The 18668-nt window shown below is 42.5% G+C and overlaps 1 long non-coding RNA gene across 2 annotated transcripts in view; it reads right to left on the reverse strand.

Annotated features, from left to right (window-relative positions):
• LOC139749214 (uncharacterized) overlaps nucleotides 1-18668 on the reverse strand; it is a 228308-nt gene that overhangs the window by 186360 nt on the left and 23280 nt on the right. The window lies entirely within an intron of this gene.

Below are 18668 nucleotides of genomic sequence, written 5' to 3' on the forward strand. Positions count from 1 at the left end.
ACAAGTTTCAGTTCGATCCCTCAGTTTCATCGTCAGTGATTCTACAAGTTTCAGTTCGATCCCTCAGTTTCATCGTCAGTGATTCTACAAGTTTCAGTTCGATCCCTCAGTTTCATCGTCAGTGATTCTACAAGTTTCAGTTCGATCCCTCAGTTTCATCGTCAGTGATTCTACAAGTTTCAGTTCGATCCCTCAGTTTCATCGTCAGTGATTCTGCAAGTTTCAGTTCGATCCCTCAGTTTCATCGTCAGTGATTCTACAAGTTTCAGTTCGATCCCTCAGTTTCATCGTCAGTGATTCTACAAGTTTCAGTTCGATCCCTCAGTTTCATCGTCAGTGATTCTACAAGTTTCAGTTCGATCCCTCTCAGTTTCATCGTCAGTGATTCTACAAGTTTCAGTTCGATCCCTCAGTTTCATCGTCAGTGATTCTGCAAGTTTCAGTTCGATCCCTCAGTTTCATCGTCAGTGATTCTACAAGTTTCAGTTCGATCCCTCAGTTTCATCGTCAGTGATTCTACAAGTTTCAGTTCGATCCCTCAGTTTCATCGTCAGTGATTCTACAAGTTTCAGTTCGATCCCTCAGTTTCATCGTCAGTGATTCTACAAGTTTCAGTTCGATCCCTCAGTTTCATCGTCAGTGATTCTACAAGTTTCAGTTCGATCCCTCAGTTTCATCGTCAGTGATTCTACAAGTTTCAGTTCGATCCCTCAGTTTCATCGTCAGTGATTCTACAAGTTTCAGTTCGATCCCTCTCAGTTTCATCGTCAGTGATTCTACAAGTTTCAGTTCGATCCCTCAGTTTCATCGTCAGTGATTCTACAAGTTTCAGTTCGATCCCTCTCAGTTTCATCGTCAGTGATTCTACAAGTTTCAGTTCGATCCCTCTCAGTTTCATCGTCAGTGATTCTACAAGTTTCAGTTCGATCCCTCTCAGTTTCATCGTCAGTGATTCTACAAGTTTCAGTTCGATCCCTCTCAGTTTCATCGTCAGTGATTCTACAAGTTTCAGTTCGATCCCTCAGTTTCATCGTCAGTGATTCTACAAGTTTCAGTTCGATCCCTCTCAGTTTCATCGTCAGTGATTCTACAAGTTTCAGTTCGATCCCTCAGTTTCATCGTCAGTGATTCTACAAGTTTCAGTTCGATCCCTCTCAGTTTCATCGTCAGTGATTCTACAAGTTTCAGTTCGATCCCTCTCAGTTTCATCGTCAGTGATTCTACAAGTTTCAGTTCGATCCCTCTCAGTTTCATCGTCAGTGATTCTACAAGTTTCAGTTCGATCCCTCTCAGTTTCATCGTCAGTGATTCTACAAGTTTCAGTTCGATCCCTCTCAGTTTCATCGTCAGTGATTCTACAAGTTTCAGTTCGATCCCTCTCAGTTTCATCGTCAGTGATTCTACAAGTTTCAGTTCGATCCCTCAGTTTCATCGTCAGTGATTCTACAAGTTTCAGTTCGATCCCTCTCAGTTTCATCGTCAGTGATTCTACAAGTTTCAGTTCGATCCCTCTCAGTTTCATCGTCAGTGATTCTACAAGTTTCAGTTCGATCCCTCAGTTTCATCGTCAGTGATTCTACAAGTTTCAGTTCGATCCCTCAGTTTCATCGTCAGTGATTCTACAAGTTTCAGTTCGATCCCTCAGTTTCATCGTCAGTGATTCTACAAGTTTCAGTTCGATCCCTCTCAGTTTCATCGTCAGTGATTCTACAAGTTTCAGTTCGATCCCTCAGTTTCATCGTCAGTGATTCTACAAGTTTCAGTTCGATCCCTCTCAGTTTCATCGTCAGTGATTCTACAAGTTTCAGTTCGATCCCTCAGTTTCATCGTCAGTGATTCTACAAGTTTCAGTTCGATCCCTCAGTTTCATCGTCAGTGATTCTGCAAGTTTCAGTTCGATCCCTCAGTTTCATCGTCAGTGATTCTACAAGTTTCAGTTCGATCCCTCTCAGTTTCATCGTCAGTGATTCTGCAAGTTTCAGTTCGATCCCTCAGTTTCATCGTCAGTGATTCTACAAGTTTCAGTTCGATCCCTCAGTTTCATCGTCAGTGATTCTACAAGTTTCAGTTCGATCCCTCAGTTTCATCGTCAGTGATTCTACAAGTTTCAGTTCGATCCCTCAGTTTCATCGTCAGTGATTCTACAAGTTTCAGTTCGATCCCTCAGTTTCATCGTCAGTGATTCTACAAGTTTCAGTTCGATCCCTCAGTTTCATCGTCAGTGATTCTACAAGTTTCAGTTCGATCCCTCAGTTTCATCGTCAGTGATTCTACAAGTTTCAGTTCGATCCCTCTCAGTTTCATCGTCAGTGATTCTACAAGTTTCAGTTCGATCCCTCAGTTTCATCGTCAGTGATTCTACAAGTTTCAGTTCGATCCCTCAGTTTCATCGTCAGTGATTCTACAAGTTTCAGTTCGATCCCTCAGTTTCATCGTCAGTGATTCTACAAGTTTCAGTTCGATCCCTCAGTTTCATCGTCAGTGATTCTACAAGTTTCAGTTCGATCCCTCAGTTTCATCGTCAGTGATTCTACAAGTTTCAGTTCGATCCCTCTCAGTTTCATCGTCAGTGATTCTACAAGTTTCAGTTCGATCCCTCAGTTTCATCGTCAGTGATTCTACAAGTTTCAGTTCGATCCCTCTCAGTTTCATCGTCAGTGATTCTACAAGTTTCAGTTCGATCCCTCAGTTTCATCGTCAGTGATTCTACAAGTTTCAGTTCGATCCCTCTCAGTTTCATCGTCAGTGATTCTACAAGTTTCAGTTCGATCCCTCAGTTTCATCGTCAGTGATTCTACAAGTTTCAGTTCGATCCCTCAGTTTCATCGTCAGTGATTCTACAAGTTTCAGTTCGATCCCTCTCAGTTTCATCGTCAGTGATTCTACAAGTTTCAGTTCGATCCCTCAGTTTCATCGTCAGTGATTCTACAAGTTTCAGTTCGATCCCTCTCAGTTTCATCGTCAGTGATTCTACAAGTTTCAGTTCGATCCCTCTCAGTTTCATCGTCAGTGATTCTACAAGTTTCAGTTCGATCCCTCTCAGTTTCATCGTCAGTGATTCTACAAGTTTCAGTTCGATCCCTCAGTTTCATCGTCAGTGATTCTACAAGTTTCAGTTCGATCCCTCAGTTTCATCGTCAGTGATTCTACAAGTTTCAGTTCGATCCCTCAGTTTCATCGTCAGTGATTCTACAAGTTTCAGTTCGATCCCTCTCAGTTTCATCGTCAGTGATTCTACAAGTTTCAGTTCGATCCCTCAGTTTCATCGTCAGTGATTCTACAAGTTTCAGTTCGATCCCTCTCAGTTTCATCGTCAGTGATTCTACAAGTTTCAGTTCGATCCCTCTCAGTTTCATCGTCAGTGATTCTACAAGTTTCAGTTCGATCCCTCAGTTTCATCGTCAGTGATTCTGCAAGTTTCAGTTCGATCCCTCTCAGTTTCATCGTCAGTGATTCTACAAGTTTCAGTTCGATCCCTCAGTTTCATCGTCAGTGATTCTACAAGTTTCAGTTCGATCCCTCAGTTTCATCGTCAGTGATTCTACAAGTTTCAGTTCGATCCCTCAGTTTCATCGTCAGTGATTCTACAAGTTTCAGTTCGATCCCTCTCAGTTTCATCGTCAGTGATTCTACAAGTTTCAGTTCGATCCCTCAGTTTCATCGTCAGTGATTCTACAAGTTTCAGTTCGATCCCTCAGTTTCATCGTCAGTGATTCTACAAGTTTCAGTTCGATCCCTCAGTTTCATCGTCAGTGATTCTGCAAGTTTCAGTTCGATCCCTCAGTTTCATCGTCAGTGATTCTACAAGTTTCAGTTCGATCCCTCAGTTTCATCGTCAGTGATTCTACAAGTTTCAGTTCGATCCCTCTCAGTTTCATCGTCAGTGATTCTACAAGTTTCAGTTCGATCCCTCAGTTTCATCGTCAGTGATTCTACAAGTTTCAGTTCGATCCCTCTCAGTTTCATCGTCAGTGATTCTGCAAGTTTCAGTTCGATCCCTCAGTTTCATCGTCAGTGATTCTACAAGTTTCAGTTCGATCCCTCTCAGTTTCATCGTCAGTGATTCTACAAGTTTCAGTTCGATCCCTCAGTTTCATCGTCAGTGATTCTACAAGTTTCAGTTCGATCCCTCAGTTTCATCGTCAGTGATTCTACAAGTTTCAGTTCGATCCCTCTCAGTTTCATCGTCAGTGATTCTACAAGTTTCAGTTCGATCCCTCAGTTTCATCGTCAGTGATTCTACAAGTTTCAGTTCGATCCCTCAGTTTCATCGTCAGTGATTCTACAAGTTTCAGTTCGATCCCTCAGTTTCATCGTCAGTGATTCTACAAGTTTCAGTTCGATCCCTCAGTTTCATCGTCAGTGATTCTACAAGTTTCAGTTCGATCCCTCAGTTTCATCGTCAGTGATTCTGCAAGTTTCAGTTCGATCCCTCAGTTTCATCGTCAGTGATTCTACAAGTTTCAGTTCGATCCCTCAGTTTCATCGTCAGTGATTCTACAAGTTTCAGTTCGATCCCTCAGTTTCATCGTCAGTGATTCTACAAGTTTCAGTTCGATCCCTCTCAGTTTCATCGTCAGTGATTCTACAAGTTTCAGTTCGATCCCTCTCAGTTTCATCGTCAGTGATTCTACAAGTTTCAGTTCGATCCCTCAGTTTCATCGTCAGTGATTCTACAAGTTTCAGTTCGATCCCTCAGTTTCATCGTCAGTGATTCTGCAAGTTTCAGTTCGATCCCTCAGTTTCATCGTCAGTGATTCTACAAGTTTCAGTTCGATCCCTCAGTTTCATCGTCAGTGATTCTACAAGTTTCAGTTCGATCCCTCTCAGTTTCATCGTCAGTGATTCTACAAGTTTCAGTTCGATCCCTCTCAGTTTCATCGTCAGTGATTCTACAAGTTTCAGTTCGATCCCTCAGTTTCATCGTCAGTGATTCTACAAGTTTCAGTTCGATCCCTCAGTTTCATCGTCAGTGATTCTACAAGTTTCAGTTCGATCCCTCAGTTTCATCGTCAGTGATTCTACAAGTTTCAGTTCGATCCCTCAGTTTCATCGTCAGTGATTCTACAAGTTTCAGTTCGATCCCTCAGTTTCATCGTCAGTGATTCTACAAGTTTCAGTTCGATCCCTCAGTTTCATCGTCAGTGATTCTACAAGTTTCAGTTCGATCCCTCAGTTTCATCGTCAGTGATTCTACAAGTTTCAGTTCGATCCCTCAGTTTCATCGTCAGTGATTCTACAAGTTTCAGTTCGATCCCTCAGTTTCATCGTCAGTGATTCTACAAGTTTCAGTTCGATCCCTCTCAGTTTCATCGTCAGTGATTCTACAAGTTTCAGTTCGATCCCTCAGTTTCATCGTCAGTGATTCTACAAGTTTCAGTTCGATCCCTCTCAGTTTCATCGTCAGTGATTCTACAAGTTTCAGTTCGATCCCTCAGTTTCATCGTCAGTGATTCTACAAGTTTCAGTTCGATCCCTCTCAGTTTCATCGTCAGTGATTCTACAAGTTTCAGTTCGATCCCTCAGTTTCATCGTCAGTGATTCTACAAGTTTCAGTTCGATCCCTCAGTTTCATCGTCAGTGATTCTACAAGTTTCAGTTCGATCCCTCAGTTTCATCGTCAGTGATTCTACAAGTTTCAGTTCGATCCCTCTCAGTTTCATCGTCAGTGATTCTACAAGTTTCAGTTCGATCCCTCAGTTTCATCGTCAGTGATTCTACAAGTTTCAGTTCGATCCCTCAGTTTCATCGTCAGTGATTCTACAAGTTTCAGTTCGATCCCTCTCAGTTTCATCGTCAGTGATTCTACAAGTTTCAGTTCGATCCCTCTCAGTTTCATCGTCAGTGATTCTACAAGTTTCAGTTCGATCCCTCAGTTTCATCGTCAGTGATTCTACAAGTTTCAGTTCGATCCCTCAGTTTCATCGTCAGTGATTCTACAAGTTTCAGTTCGATCCCTCAGTTTCATCGTCAGTGATTCTACAAGTTTCAGTTCGATCCCTCAGTTTCATCGTCAGTGATTCTACAAGTTTCAGTTCGATCCCTCAGTTTCATCGTCAGTGATTCTACAAGTTTCAGTTCGATCCCTCTCAGTTTCATCGTCAGTGATTCTACAAGTTTCAGTTCGATCCCTCAGTTTCATCGTCAGTGATTCTACAAGTTTCAGTTCGATCCCTCAGTTTCATCGTCAGTGATTCTACAAGTTTCAGTTCGATCCCTCAGTTTCATCGTCAGTGATTCTACAAGTTTCAGTTCGATCCCTCAGTTTCATCGTCAGTGATTCTACAAGTTTCAGTTCGATCCCTCAGTTTCATCGTCAGTGATTCTACAAGTTTCAGTTCGATCCCTCAGTTTCATCGTCAGTGATTCTACAAGTTTCAGTTCGATCCCTCTCAGTTTCATCGTCAGTGATTCTACAAGTTTCAGTTCGATCCCTCTCAGTTTCATCGTCAGTGATTCTACAAGTTTCAGTTCGATCCCTCAGTTTCATCGTCAGTGATTCTACAAGTTTCAGTTCGATCCCTCAGTTTCATCGTCAGTGATTCTACAAGTTTCAGTTCGATCCCTCAGTTTCATCGTCAGTGATTCTACAAGTTTCAGTTCGATCCCTCAGTTTCATCGTCAGTGATTCTACAAGTTTCAGTTCGATCCCTCAGTTTCATCGTCAGTGATTCTACAAGTTTCAGTTCGATCCCTCAGTTTCATCGTCAGTGATTCTACAAGTTTCAGTTCGATCCCTCAGTTTCATCGTCAGTGATTCTACAAGTTTCAGTTCGATCCCTCAGTTTCATCGTCAGTGATTCTACAAGTTTCAGTTCGATCCCTCAGTTTCATCGTCAGTGATTCTACAAGTTTCAGTTCGATCCCTCTCAGTTTCATCGTCAGTGATCCCCCCCCTCCTGAACGGTTGTGTGTGTGTGTGTGTGTGTGCGTGTGTGTGTGTGTCGACAGCTTCGCTAAATTGAGGATACGAATCTTTCCTAATATGACAACAGGTGTTTGAGTTACTTCACTGCTAATGGACACCAAAGCTTCCCCTGACCTTTGACCCTGACCTTTGACCCTCTGACTTTCTCTCACGTGACCTCTAAGCCTCTTACACATGGCCCCTGACTCTCTCCCACATCCCTCCACCACCAGGTAACTTCGCCACAGACTAAATGGTCTTCTGTTATCTTTTTTGCAAGTCTACATACACCAGGCGACCTTTGACCCTTACATACACACACACACACACACACACACACGACCCCTAACCACCTCATTCATGATAAATGACCCTTAATCACATAAACTCTGACCCACACATCAGAAAATTGACCTTGCCACAGTTCATGACACCCCTGGCACTTCCACACGACCCCTGACCCTTACACATATGACCTCTGGTACTGCTACTCACCATGACCTCTGACCCTTTTGCACATCATGACCTCTGACCCTTCCAACACATCATGACCTCTGACCCTTTCGCACATCATGACCTTTGACCCTTCCACACGCCATTACCTCTGACCTTTCCCACACTTGACCTTCCCACTGGTTGCACCAAGGCACATTTTAACCATCGGAGATCTATACAGGGTAAAGAAAACGCGTGGTATTCACACTTGCTGAAATAACCACTGTAAATAACGTATGAGGACCATTTACGTGACTAATAAAAGAGGGAAATCAGTCAGCCATTATCGCAAAGCGATGTTCCTCGAAGGACATAATATAGGTAATTAGGTCACCCTGTGAGAGCCAGGGATTGTAAGATTGCACCACCTGTGGTGCAAGCCACCTGGGGTGCTATAAAGCAACAGTGTCAGCCACCTGGTGTACCAGCCAACGAAGATGACAGCCAACCACCAACAGTCTTTGCCAACAAGGGTCATATCTAACTGTGGTGCGCGCCACCAACAATGTTCGCCACCAGCAATGTTTGCCCTGTGTGTGTGTGTGTGTGTGTGTGTGTGTGTGTGTGTGTGTGTGTGTGTGTGTGTTTCTCATAAATGTATGCATACATATAATGCATATCTGTGCCCTCCATATGTATACATATATTCACTTCACATGCACTGTGGTTCGGATATGTGCTGAAGGCATGTGTTTGGGCCCAGTACATATGACACCACGAAGGAGTCCAACATTTCCCTGCATCTCAGTGCAGCGCAGCTTTGGAGCTGCAAGAGCCCCATAAAAGGGGTCCTGGGGTTAATTAATATTGGTACTACTACTACTACCTCGCTACCTCGCAAACGCGGGAGACAACGACAAAAAAAAAAAAAAAAAAAAACTACTACTAATACTACTACTACTACTACTACTAATAATAATAATAATAATAATAATAACAATATCACACATCATCACTGGTAGAAACTGAAGTCATAAACCATTAAGACCTCCGAGTGCGAATATCTCTACTGCTTCTGTTCCCTAACCCAAGACTTGACCTTCTCTCGTTATCTCTCTCTCTGTGCGGATCTACCAGAATATCGACCTAATCCCGGGATATTCACAGTTTCCAGCAGTTACCGCCTTCCATTCCCAGCCGTTGATGACGGCAGACAGGTCTTCCTGCTCACCGGGTTATGGAAAAAAGGTCTTTTAGTGTGTCTCTTTCTGGAGGGAAATGAAAGAACGATAAAACGCATCCCAAGTCCAGCGACAAATTTGTAGGATCACGACGACCCAGTTCTCCCTCCTCATGGTTCATGTGGAAACCCATGCTTATATTACCTTCACTACGACCACACTGCTCATAATGGAGGATTGTCCCCGAAGAGAGAAGAAAAAAGAACTCAATGAAACATTCCATTTCCTTTACGTCTTGAAATACATATATCTTTTATTGTTTCACAAATATGAGCTTTTGAGGAAGCAGTCGTAGCCTAAATGAATCAATGGTCGAGGTGGAACAGCAGCAAGTCAATGTATAGGTGGGGGGGGGTTGATGTATACTTTAAACAGTGAGGCGAGGTGCATGTGAAGGTGCTTACTATAAAGAAAAAATATCGGCATAGCATTAACAGGATGACGACATAGTCACACACACACACACACACACACACACACACACACACACACGAATAGTACTGAGGACTCTGTTGGCAGAGACGATTCTATTTCTTCATGGTTGCTTTCTTATTTCGGAGTGCATCTGTGTGCGTTTTGTCAGTGCCGTGTTTGCTGGTGGAGAGGGGGAACCCTGTGCGTCTAGACTGCTGAAGTATGAAATGGGTCATTTCCTCTTTTGTTTCTACTTGTGTGTTGGTGGCTGGATGGATAGTGTCCTTTGGAAGGCAAGGGTCTATTGTTGTTGTTGTAATGAGCGAGACTGTACTGGAAATATTCTTTCTATTTACCGTGCGAGTGTTGACTCTTTGTAGTCGCTAGGTAGCTTTTGAGCGTTCCGAGGGTTCTGTTTGCTTTTGGTACAATGGGAGACAAGGCAGGTGAGGCGTAATTTAGGCTGGAGCTGGCTAATTGTTTGTGGAGGATACTAACGAGTTCGTAAGTATTCCGAGGGCGTTTAAGTCTTTTATTGACATTTGTGTTGATGTTCGTAATGCGAGGGGGGAGTGAATGTCGTGTGTGTGTGTACCAACTTTGATGCCCAATACAGATGGAACTTTGCCGAGTGAGAGGAGATGGCCATTTTGATAAACAGGAGGTTGCAGTATGGATTAATGTCTCTCGTGTATTCAGAGGGTGATGGCAGAATTCTGTGGTGGTGCAGGCCTTTTTTGCTCTGAGCGAACCAATGTTCTGATTTGTGTGTGATGTGGTGTTGTGTGTTTGTTGGGGAGTGTCAGGGTGTCATGTGTTGCGAGGGGTCAGGTCATGTGCAATTTGATAGGACTATCACACTGTGTTGTGTGGGAGGTGATGGAAGGTCATGTGGCCCTGTGTGATCACTATTTCTGTGTTATGGGGTAGAAGCCTAGCACTATAGCGTTGACATGCCTCTTGAATTTGAATTTGTATTATTTTTTTTCATTTTTTATTATACTTTGTCGCTGTCTCCCGCGTGAGCGAGGAAGCGCAAGGAAACAGACGAAAGAATGGCCCAACCCACCCACATGCACACGTATATACATAAACGCCCACACACGCACATATACATACCTATACATTTCAACGTATACATATATATACATACACAAACATATACATACATGCTGCCTTCATCCATTCTCGTCGCCACCCTACCACACATGAAATGGCACCCCCCCCTCCCCCAGCGCACGCGCGAGGTAGCGTTAGGAAAAGAAAACAAAGGCCACATTCGTTCACACTCAGTCTTTAGATGTCATGTGTAATGCACCGAAACCACAGCTCCCTTTCCACATCCAGGGCCCCACACACGCATTCACACACACACACAAACACACACACACACCAGCCTAAGCCATGTACCCATTCATCGACCAACCCCGAGGGATGGATGAATAATTGGGTTGGGTGTGAGTCTATTGCCGCCCTATTAGTATTCGAACCTATGGAGTGACGGTAAGAAGACGAGTAACAGACATACCAATGAAATATCTAAGGGCAACAGTCATACACGCACACACACACTGTTTAGCAGATTTCCGCTGAATGCGTGACTGGTGGAGATGTGTCAAGGCTGCTGCACACCTTACTGTGGAAAATATAAAGGAATTTTATCATCCAAACCGTTGGGTAGGGATTTCATTTTACAACCGAGTTAGTATAACAGGGTTATACAAGTTATCCAATTTACATCCATCGCGTCTCCGTTTCAAAGTCGCTTTTCTGGTCTTTTTGGGCAGTCTCTATGCACGTCAGAGCAAAATAAAGAAAAATACGTGTTCTATCAGGGGAGGAACGTAAAATCTGAATATTTCACAAGGATACTGCACACACTACATACGACCACCAACAGTCGCTTGTAAGTACAATATTGTGTACATTTCTCCTCTTCGCTGTATATCCGCTTTTCTACTGTTCCCAGACTTAGCCCTTGAGTTTATGCTCTGATTTTTCCCGCTATCACAAGCAGCTTTAAAAGGACCCCTAGGATAAAAGAGAGACGTATGAGGGTTACTGACGAGGAAGGAGCGCGAGTGAGTGGGAGATGTATAAGAGAAAACGGCATGAGGTCAAAAGGAATGTACGGGGGCTGGGGGAAAAAATAAAAAAAAGAGAAAATGAGAGTTGGGGTCGTTTAGTATCAACAATTCTTCATCGACATAATCATCTTCAAACCGCACGTACGGCATTGGTGATGTTAAGCAGCGTGGGAGTATTAGACAACAAGCAAAGGCAAGCATAACCTTCAAGCGATGCACGACCCTAGGAAGAGAAATACACTTGTTTATCCCAGGATGCACAAACCTTATCCCCGAGAGATATAACACGAAATTCAAGCGCATACTATGGTAAATATGCCATCAATGAACCAGCCTTGACAGGGTATAACAAAAGCAAGGTACTTGCTCTCATACTTCTATGGCAACTTGGAACGCACGATGGTACAACCCTTTAATACGGCAGTTACGACCCTTGAAAACGACGGTACGACTCTTTAGTACGGCGATACGACCCTTGAACACGACGGTACGACCCTTTGGCACGGCGGTACGGCCCTTGAACACGACGGCACGATCCTTTGGCGCGGCGGTACGGCCCTTGAACACGACGGTACGACCATTAAGCACGACAGTACAACCCTTTCCCACCACTTTACTACCCTTGAGCATAACGGTACGACCACGAACAGCTCATTAGACATCAAAGGCCATAGCCCTGGTAGGGGGGGGTTTGGCAAGTATGAGAACATCCAGCTGGTCCAGTGGCCCAACTTCCTCCCTCTAATCTAGAAAATCTCGACATTCTCGGTTTTCTTGGTTCTGCTGACGAGGACAACAGATTAAGAATAGATTTGATTCAGACAATTTCCTTCTGGGGAAAAGAAACGACTCAAATTGTTAATTGCATCTCTACATCAGACTACGTCCAGAACCCTTTTCTAATATCTTTTTCTGACAGATTTTTGAGAATTGGCAGATATATTTTCAGTTCACTCATCCACTCGTGTATATTTCACTGACAAAAAAGTGGGACAAAAAAAGATATTCCTCTGGCAATCTCTTGTGGAAAAAAAAATAAGTAAAACAAAACTTGATCGAAAGACAAAGAGACAAGATTGAAACACAATACTCAAAATATCCTCAACAATACTATAAAATATCTGCGAGCGTTGTGGGAATATGGCTTTCTTACTGCTTGTTCCACAAAGCCAAGATCCGAGACGCCAGACGTGGGGGGGTGAACGGAGGCGTTTTTTTTGAAGTGTGTAGAAACCTATGGTCAACAGAAGCCCTGGGTGATGTTTATATTGGCTGGGTTCGTCTAACGGGCACAGGGGGCCGGCCAGAGAGCGCTGGACCAAGGTCATTTGACGAGCGGGGGGTCTAGTCATTTGACATGGGTAAGGTGGTAAACTCACGTCAAGTGTGATGAGATCAACGGGAAAACTGGCTTAATTGGCGGGGTGGGGGATGATAATTGAATAACAAGGTGAGAGAGAGAGAGAGAGAGAGAAAGAGAGAGAGAGAGAAGAGAGAGAGAGAGAGAGAGAGAGAGAGAGAGAGAGAGAGAGAGAGAGAGAGAGAGAGAGAGAGAGACCGGATTGCCTAGATTTGAGAGAGAGATAAGTGGAGGGCTGAAGTAAGTGGAAAGGTGGAGGTATCTGGAAGGCTGAGGTAATTGGGGGAGGGGGGTGAGGTGAGAGGTGAGGTAACTGATGACCTGAGGTAACTGGTGATCTGAGTTACGTGGAAGGACGTGGTAACTGGGGAGGTGAGGGGTAACTGGTGGCCTCAGGTAACTGGGAGGGTTGAAGGCAAGAGACGGGGGTTTTGTGGTAACTGGATGGACGGGTTAGCTGAAGGTCGAGAGGTTCTTGGGGGGTCATGCAAGAACCAGAGGTCACCGGCAGGTCACCTGCAGGTCGAGCCTTACGTGACTGAAGTACTTATAAGCACTTATACTTATACTTACTTACTTATCCCTTACATTACTTACTGACCCTCTATGGAAGGTCATGGATGGTTCGTAACCTGGGGCTAGTTGGATGGTTATTATAACCTTCCGAGTTGTAACAACGCTCACAACACAGCAGTCAGAGGTTTACAACAAGTTTTAATTAGTTTCAGTTCGATCCCTCTCAGTTTCATCGTCAGTGATTCTACAAGTTTCAGTTCGATCCCTCTCAGTTTCATCGTCAGTGATTCTACAAGTTTCAGTTCGATCCCTCTCAGTTTCATCGTCAGTGATTCTACAAGTTTCAGTTCGATCCCTCAGTTTCATCGTCAGTGATTCTGCAAGTTTCAGTTCGATCCCCTCAGTTTCATCGTCAGTGATTCTACAAGTTTCAGTTCGATCCCTCAGTTTCATCGTCAGTGATTCTGCAGTGTCCGGAAGTTTCAACTGGCGATTTGTACGCGAGTTTCAGTCGGCGATTCCGCCGTGTCTCGAAAGTTTCAATTACCGGCACTGTTGGCTACGCGAGTTTCATCACAAAGGAGACACACGACGGCCTCAAAGCGGTGAAACAATCTCTCTCTCTCTCTCTCTCTCTCTCTCTCTCTCTCTCTCTCTCTCTCTCTCTCTCTCTCTCTCTCCACGGAGTTTCCGTGGACGACACAACCTTTCCCTTGCCAGTGTCCTAGGGCAAACGCCGAGGTCCCTGCGAGTTTCAGCTTCCGAATACTTTCTCCTTATATCGTGTCCTGGGAGACGCTGTGGTGGTGGTGGTGATTTAACCACAGCGTATCGAATGACCTTCCTAAAAGTTAAGTTTCGGAGCTCCCGGGCATTACCCAGACAAGCGTCGGCAGAGGGAAATGAGTATATATATATATATATACATATATATATTTTTTTTTTTTTTTTTTCATACTATTCGCCATTTCCCGCGATAGCGAGGTAGCGTTAAGAACAGAGGACTGGGCCTTTGAGGGAATATCCTCACCTGGCCCCCTTCTCTGTTCCTTCTTTTGGAAAAAAAAAAAAAAAAAACACGAGAGGGGAGGATTTCCAGCCCCCCGCTCCCTTCCCTTTTAGTCGCCTTCTACGACACGCAGGGAATACGTGGGAAGTATTCTTTCTCCCCTATCCCCATATATATATATATATATATATATATATATATATATATATATATATATATATATATATATATATATATATATAGTCCTACGAGTCCATGGGGAAAATGAAACACGATAAGTTCCCAAGTGCACTTTCGTGTAATAATCACATCATCAGGGGAGACACAAGAGAGAAATATAAGTCAGCTGATATGCATCGAAGAGACGAAGCTAAGACGCCATTTGGTAAACATGCGATTGTCCAAGACAGACAACGAGAGTTCATAAACTTATCATTCTACAAATTTTATCAACAATAAAGTTATCTATCTATCTATCTATCTAAATATATATATATATATATATATATATATATATATATATATATATATATATATATATATATACATATATATACACACATATATATATATATATATATACGGATTCTGAAGCGTTCCGTGTGACTGACGCAATAAATAAAATTGTACAATAAAATTCTTTCTTTTATTTAGGGATTCCATATTATCCCCTCCACTTGTTTGCAGATCATGCGCTGGGGTTGGACATTTAACAGAATTCAGGAATACGTCTCTGTTTTCTGAAAATTCATATTTTTCGAAGGTTTGAAGATCATCCGATGACCCATTAATATGAAGAAAAAAAATTATGATCCAATACTAAGGAAAAAATACAATCAAATATCTTTAATGAAGGATCGGCCATGCACTGGAAAGGTTAATCATGAAATTTTAAATTCAATTTAGCTATTGATGTCCAGCCTTTTGCATGACAATCTATAAATCTGGGGGGAAAAAGAAGGAAAAAAAATCTAAATACATTAAAAAGCTTTCATTGAATGCAAATTTCATTTCACCCCATTGAGTCTGGGTACGAGAGTGATGGCTTCTACCAATGGGAAATAGGACACCTGCTGGCTGGTCTTTTAATTCTGAACATCAGGTTAAATAATTTACAGTATGTTCAAAAAGGGAAAGTAAGTGGGGAAAAATTGATCTATCATTCAATCTTTCACTGGAAGTGTACTGTATTCTTACCCAGAATTTTTACTTCACTATATATATACTCCATAACATTTTAGATGAATCGCTGGAATATACATATATATATATATATATATATATATATATATATATATATATATATATATATATATATATATATATATATGTATATTTTTTTTTTTTTTTTCATACTATTCGCTATTTCCCGCGATAGCGAGGTAGCGTTAAGAACAGAGGACTGGGCCTTTGAGGGAATATCCTCACCTGGCCCTCTTCTCTGTTCCTTCTTTTGGAGAAAAAAAAGAAAAAAAAAAAAATATATATATATATATATATTACAAATATTCCTATGAGTCCATGGGGAAAATGAAACACGATAAGTTCCCAAGTGCACTTTCGTGTAATAATCACATCAGGGGAGGCACAAGAGAGAAATATAAGTCAGTTGATATACACCGAAGAGACGAAGCTAGGACGCCATTTGGTAAACATACGATTCTCCAAAACAGACAACGAGCGTATCATAAACTTATTATGTAGACAAGAGGGTGAACTGTTCACGAATTTTGTCAACAATAAAGTTATCCAATTTGTATAGCCCATTACTAAAACTAAGATTATAATTCTTTGTGTATTTAATGATAGAAGATTCAATGAAATTTCTCGTAGTAATAGAGTTAGAGTTAATAACTGAGATGTCATTACTCCGGTCATTACAATGATCATAGTTTTTAACGTGATTAAACAAGGCATTCTTGTCCCGTTCTTATACTATATCTATGCTGCTTAAGTCTAACAGAAAGATCCTTACCAGTCTGCCCGACATAAAACTTATCACAATTTCTACACGGCACTTTATAGATGCACCCAGGAGAATGTTCTGGCGAGTTCCTGATTACGATATTCTTTATAGTATTATTGTTCCTGAAGGCAACATTTATATTAAAGGATTTAAGCAACATGGGAAGTAAAGAAAAATTATCGTTAAAAGGGAGAACTAAAAGATTCTTGGGTGTCAATGGGAGGTTTGGGCTCGACTCTATAAAATGATTTCTTTGCTAACTTAAGGAATTCATCAATGAAAGATCGAGGGTACTTTAACTTAGATCCAAATGGCGTCCTAGTTACGTCTCTTCGTTGTATATCAACTGACTTATATTTCTCTCCTGTGTCTCCCCTGATGTGACTGGGAACTTATCGTGTTTCATTTTCCCCGTGAACTCATAGGAATATGGTATACATATTCCACGTCCACATATGTTGGAGTAGAGCCGATAACTCACACAGCAGGCTAGACCAGTGGCGTGCTATCTTTTTTCACTAATGACATCCATAAAATCATATACCTTACTTTGTGGCACCGCTAATTAATTCAATCAAATTCGACAAATGTTCAAACAGAATACGATTCATCTACGATGCGGGGGAAATCATATTTCTTTCGTACTCATATTTCCACCTTCGTCTTCAATATCATCACCTTCCAGTCATCCTCTTTTTCTGATAAACTTATCCATCATCAAATTTTAGGGAAGCCACGAACAGAATGAACTGAACTGACCAAACAATGAAGGCAGACAGAGTACAGAAGTTTTTCAGAAGGATGCATGATAGAAGTGTGTGTTCAAAGGATAGGGGTCGTACGAGCGTAACATCCCCTTACCTCTACAACTAAGTAATTATAGGGATGACCCATCCCTCATATAGGAATGGTTCTTGACCTATTCCATAACAATGAGAAGCGACTGCCCTCATTCCTCCTTCCCATTCCACGTACCTCACTCACTCTACCAGATCTATTTCACTGCTTTGCCTTATTATAGTGCGTGTGTACCTATCATCCCATGTACGACTTTCTACTACAAGACTATGCCATACGGCAGGACTAGCGCGTAGCGCTCCCTGCACACACACACACACACACACACAGAGAGAGAGAGAGAGAGAGAGAGAGAGAGAGAGAGAGAGAGAGAGAATGGGAGCAATTAGGAATACAAAAGACCTAACCATCCTAAAAGTAGCGCGAGAACACAATAATTCCTCGGGCCATACACAAGTTCCCTCATAAGCTTCCAACTCCTGGTGGTTCTCCAACACTTGTGGTTTCGCCAACACTTGTAGTTCTCCAACAGCTGTGGTTCTCCAACAAACTGTGAGCAACAAGAAGGGCCGGAACTTGCGTGTCTCCCCCAAGTATCCATCTTCATTAACTGTGACACAAGTTACGCTGATGTTATTTCCCCACCACAGCAGAACCACACAGACTTGACCATCATATATATATATATATATATATATATATATATATATATATATATATATATATATATACATCATGTGGTGGGGCGCTGTAGTATAGTAATGGGAGTCTCCTACACTGGGTGTTGGTTACCACTCTATCTTGACCTGAGTTGGATCGTGACTCTGGTCGAGATATTGAAGCGGGTTTCAAGTTGGATGTGTTGACCCAGAGACCTTATGTCCGAGGAGGATTCTTCCACAGGTGTTGATCCTGTGGTGGAGGATTCTCCCACATGTGTTGATCCTGTGGTGGAGGATTCTCCCACATGTGTTGATCCTGTGGTGGAAAATCTAGTGTGTTATCTGAGTGTGTTATCTAACCTGCCAATGTCATTGGTGGTGGGAGGCGTGACAGAACTAATGACATTGTTGTCAACATCTCTTGGTACAGGTCTGGTCTGGTGGAAGGTCATGTGTAGAATAGCCACATTTTCTTCAGAGATGTACTACCTACCGTCTGCCAGGCAAACAAGATGATTAAGGACGACGGTGGCTACGTAATAACCGGGAACATGGCCATAACGGTAAGACGGGCAGTTTACTACACTGCCGACTCCGTCAGTTGCGAATATAAACTGTCATGGTGAGTGTGTGTGTCTGTGTGGGAGAGAGAGAGAGAGAGAGAGAGAGAGAGAGAGAGAGAGAGAGAGAGAGAGAGAGAGAGAGAGAGAGAGAGAGAGAGAGAGCATCGCTACCGCTGCTGACGACCGCCTCACCAACGTAAACTTACGTTATGGTCGTAGTGATGTCCGCTTCAATGACCGGGAATATACACCCCCCAAGACATGCCTCCAACGGCCCATCATATACGATTATGCATATATGAATTTGGAAGGTGAAATTGCGGAGTTTTACCTTTTTTTGATGCTTGAATTTCCATCGAGGATATTGCAACTGGATATTCATATCCTGTGAGGTGTGTAATGATAATTACGAGGACCCAAGATAAAGACGAAGGCTAAAAAGGAAGTCATAGAGAATATTAATTTTTTTTTTTCTATTTCACCTAAATGTAAACATACTTTGTATATGATGTTTGCAAGATCTTTATAGATCCATCAGCGATTCGAACCTTTTGTTCACCAGCAAGATGAACGGCAGACACACCTGACATCACACTCTCACACTGAGCCTCTCACACTGAGGTGCTCACACTGAGGTACTCACACTGAGGTGCTCACACTGAGGCTCTCACCCTGAGGTGCTCACACTGAGGCTCTCACACTGAGGTGCT

The sequence above is a fragment of the Panulirus ornatus genome, chromosome 6 (assembly GCF_036320965.1).
Source record: "Panulirus ornatus isolate Po-2019 chromosome 6, ASM3632096v1, whole genome shotgun sequence".
Taxonomy (NCBI): Eukaryota; Metazoa; Arthropoda; class Malacostraca; order Decapoda; family Palinuridae; genus Panulirus; species Panulirus ornatus.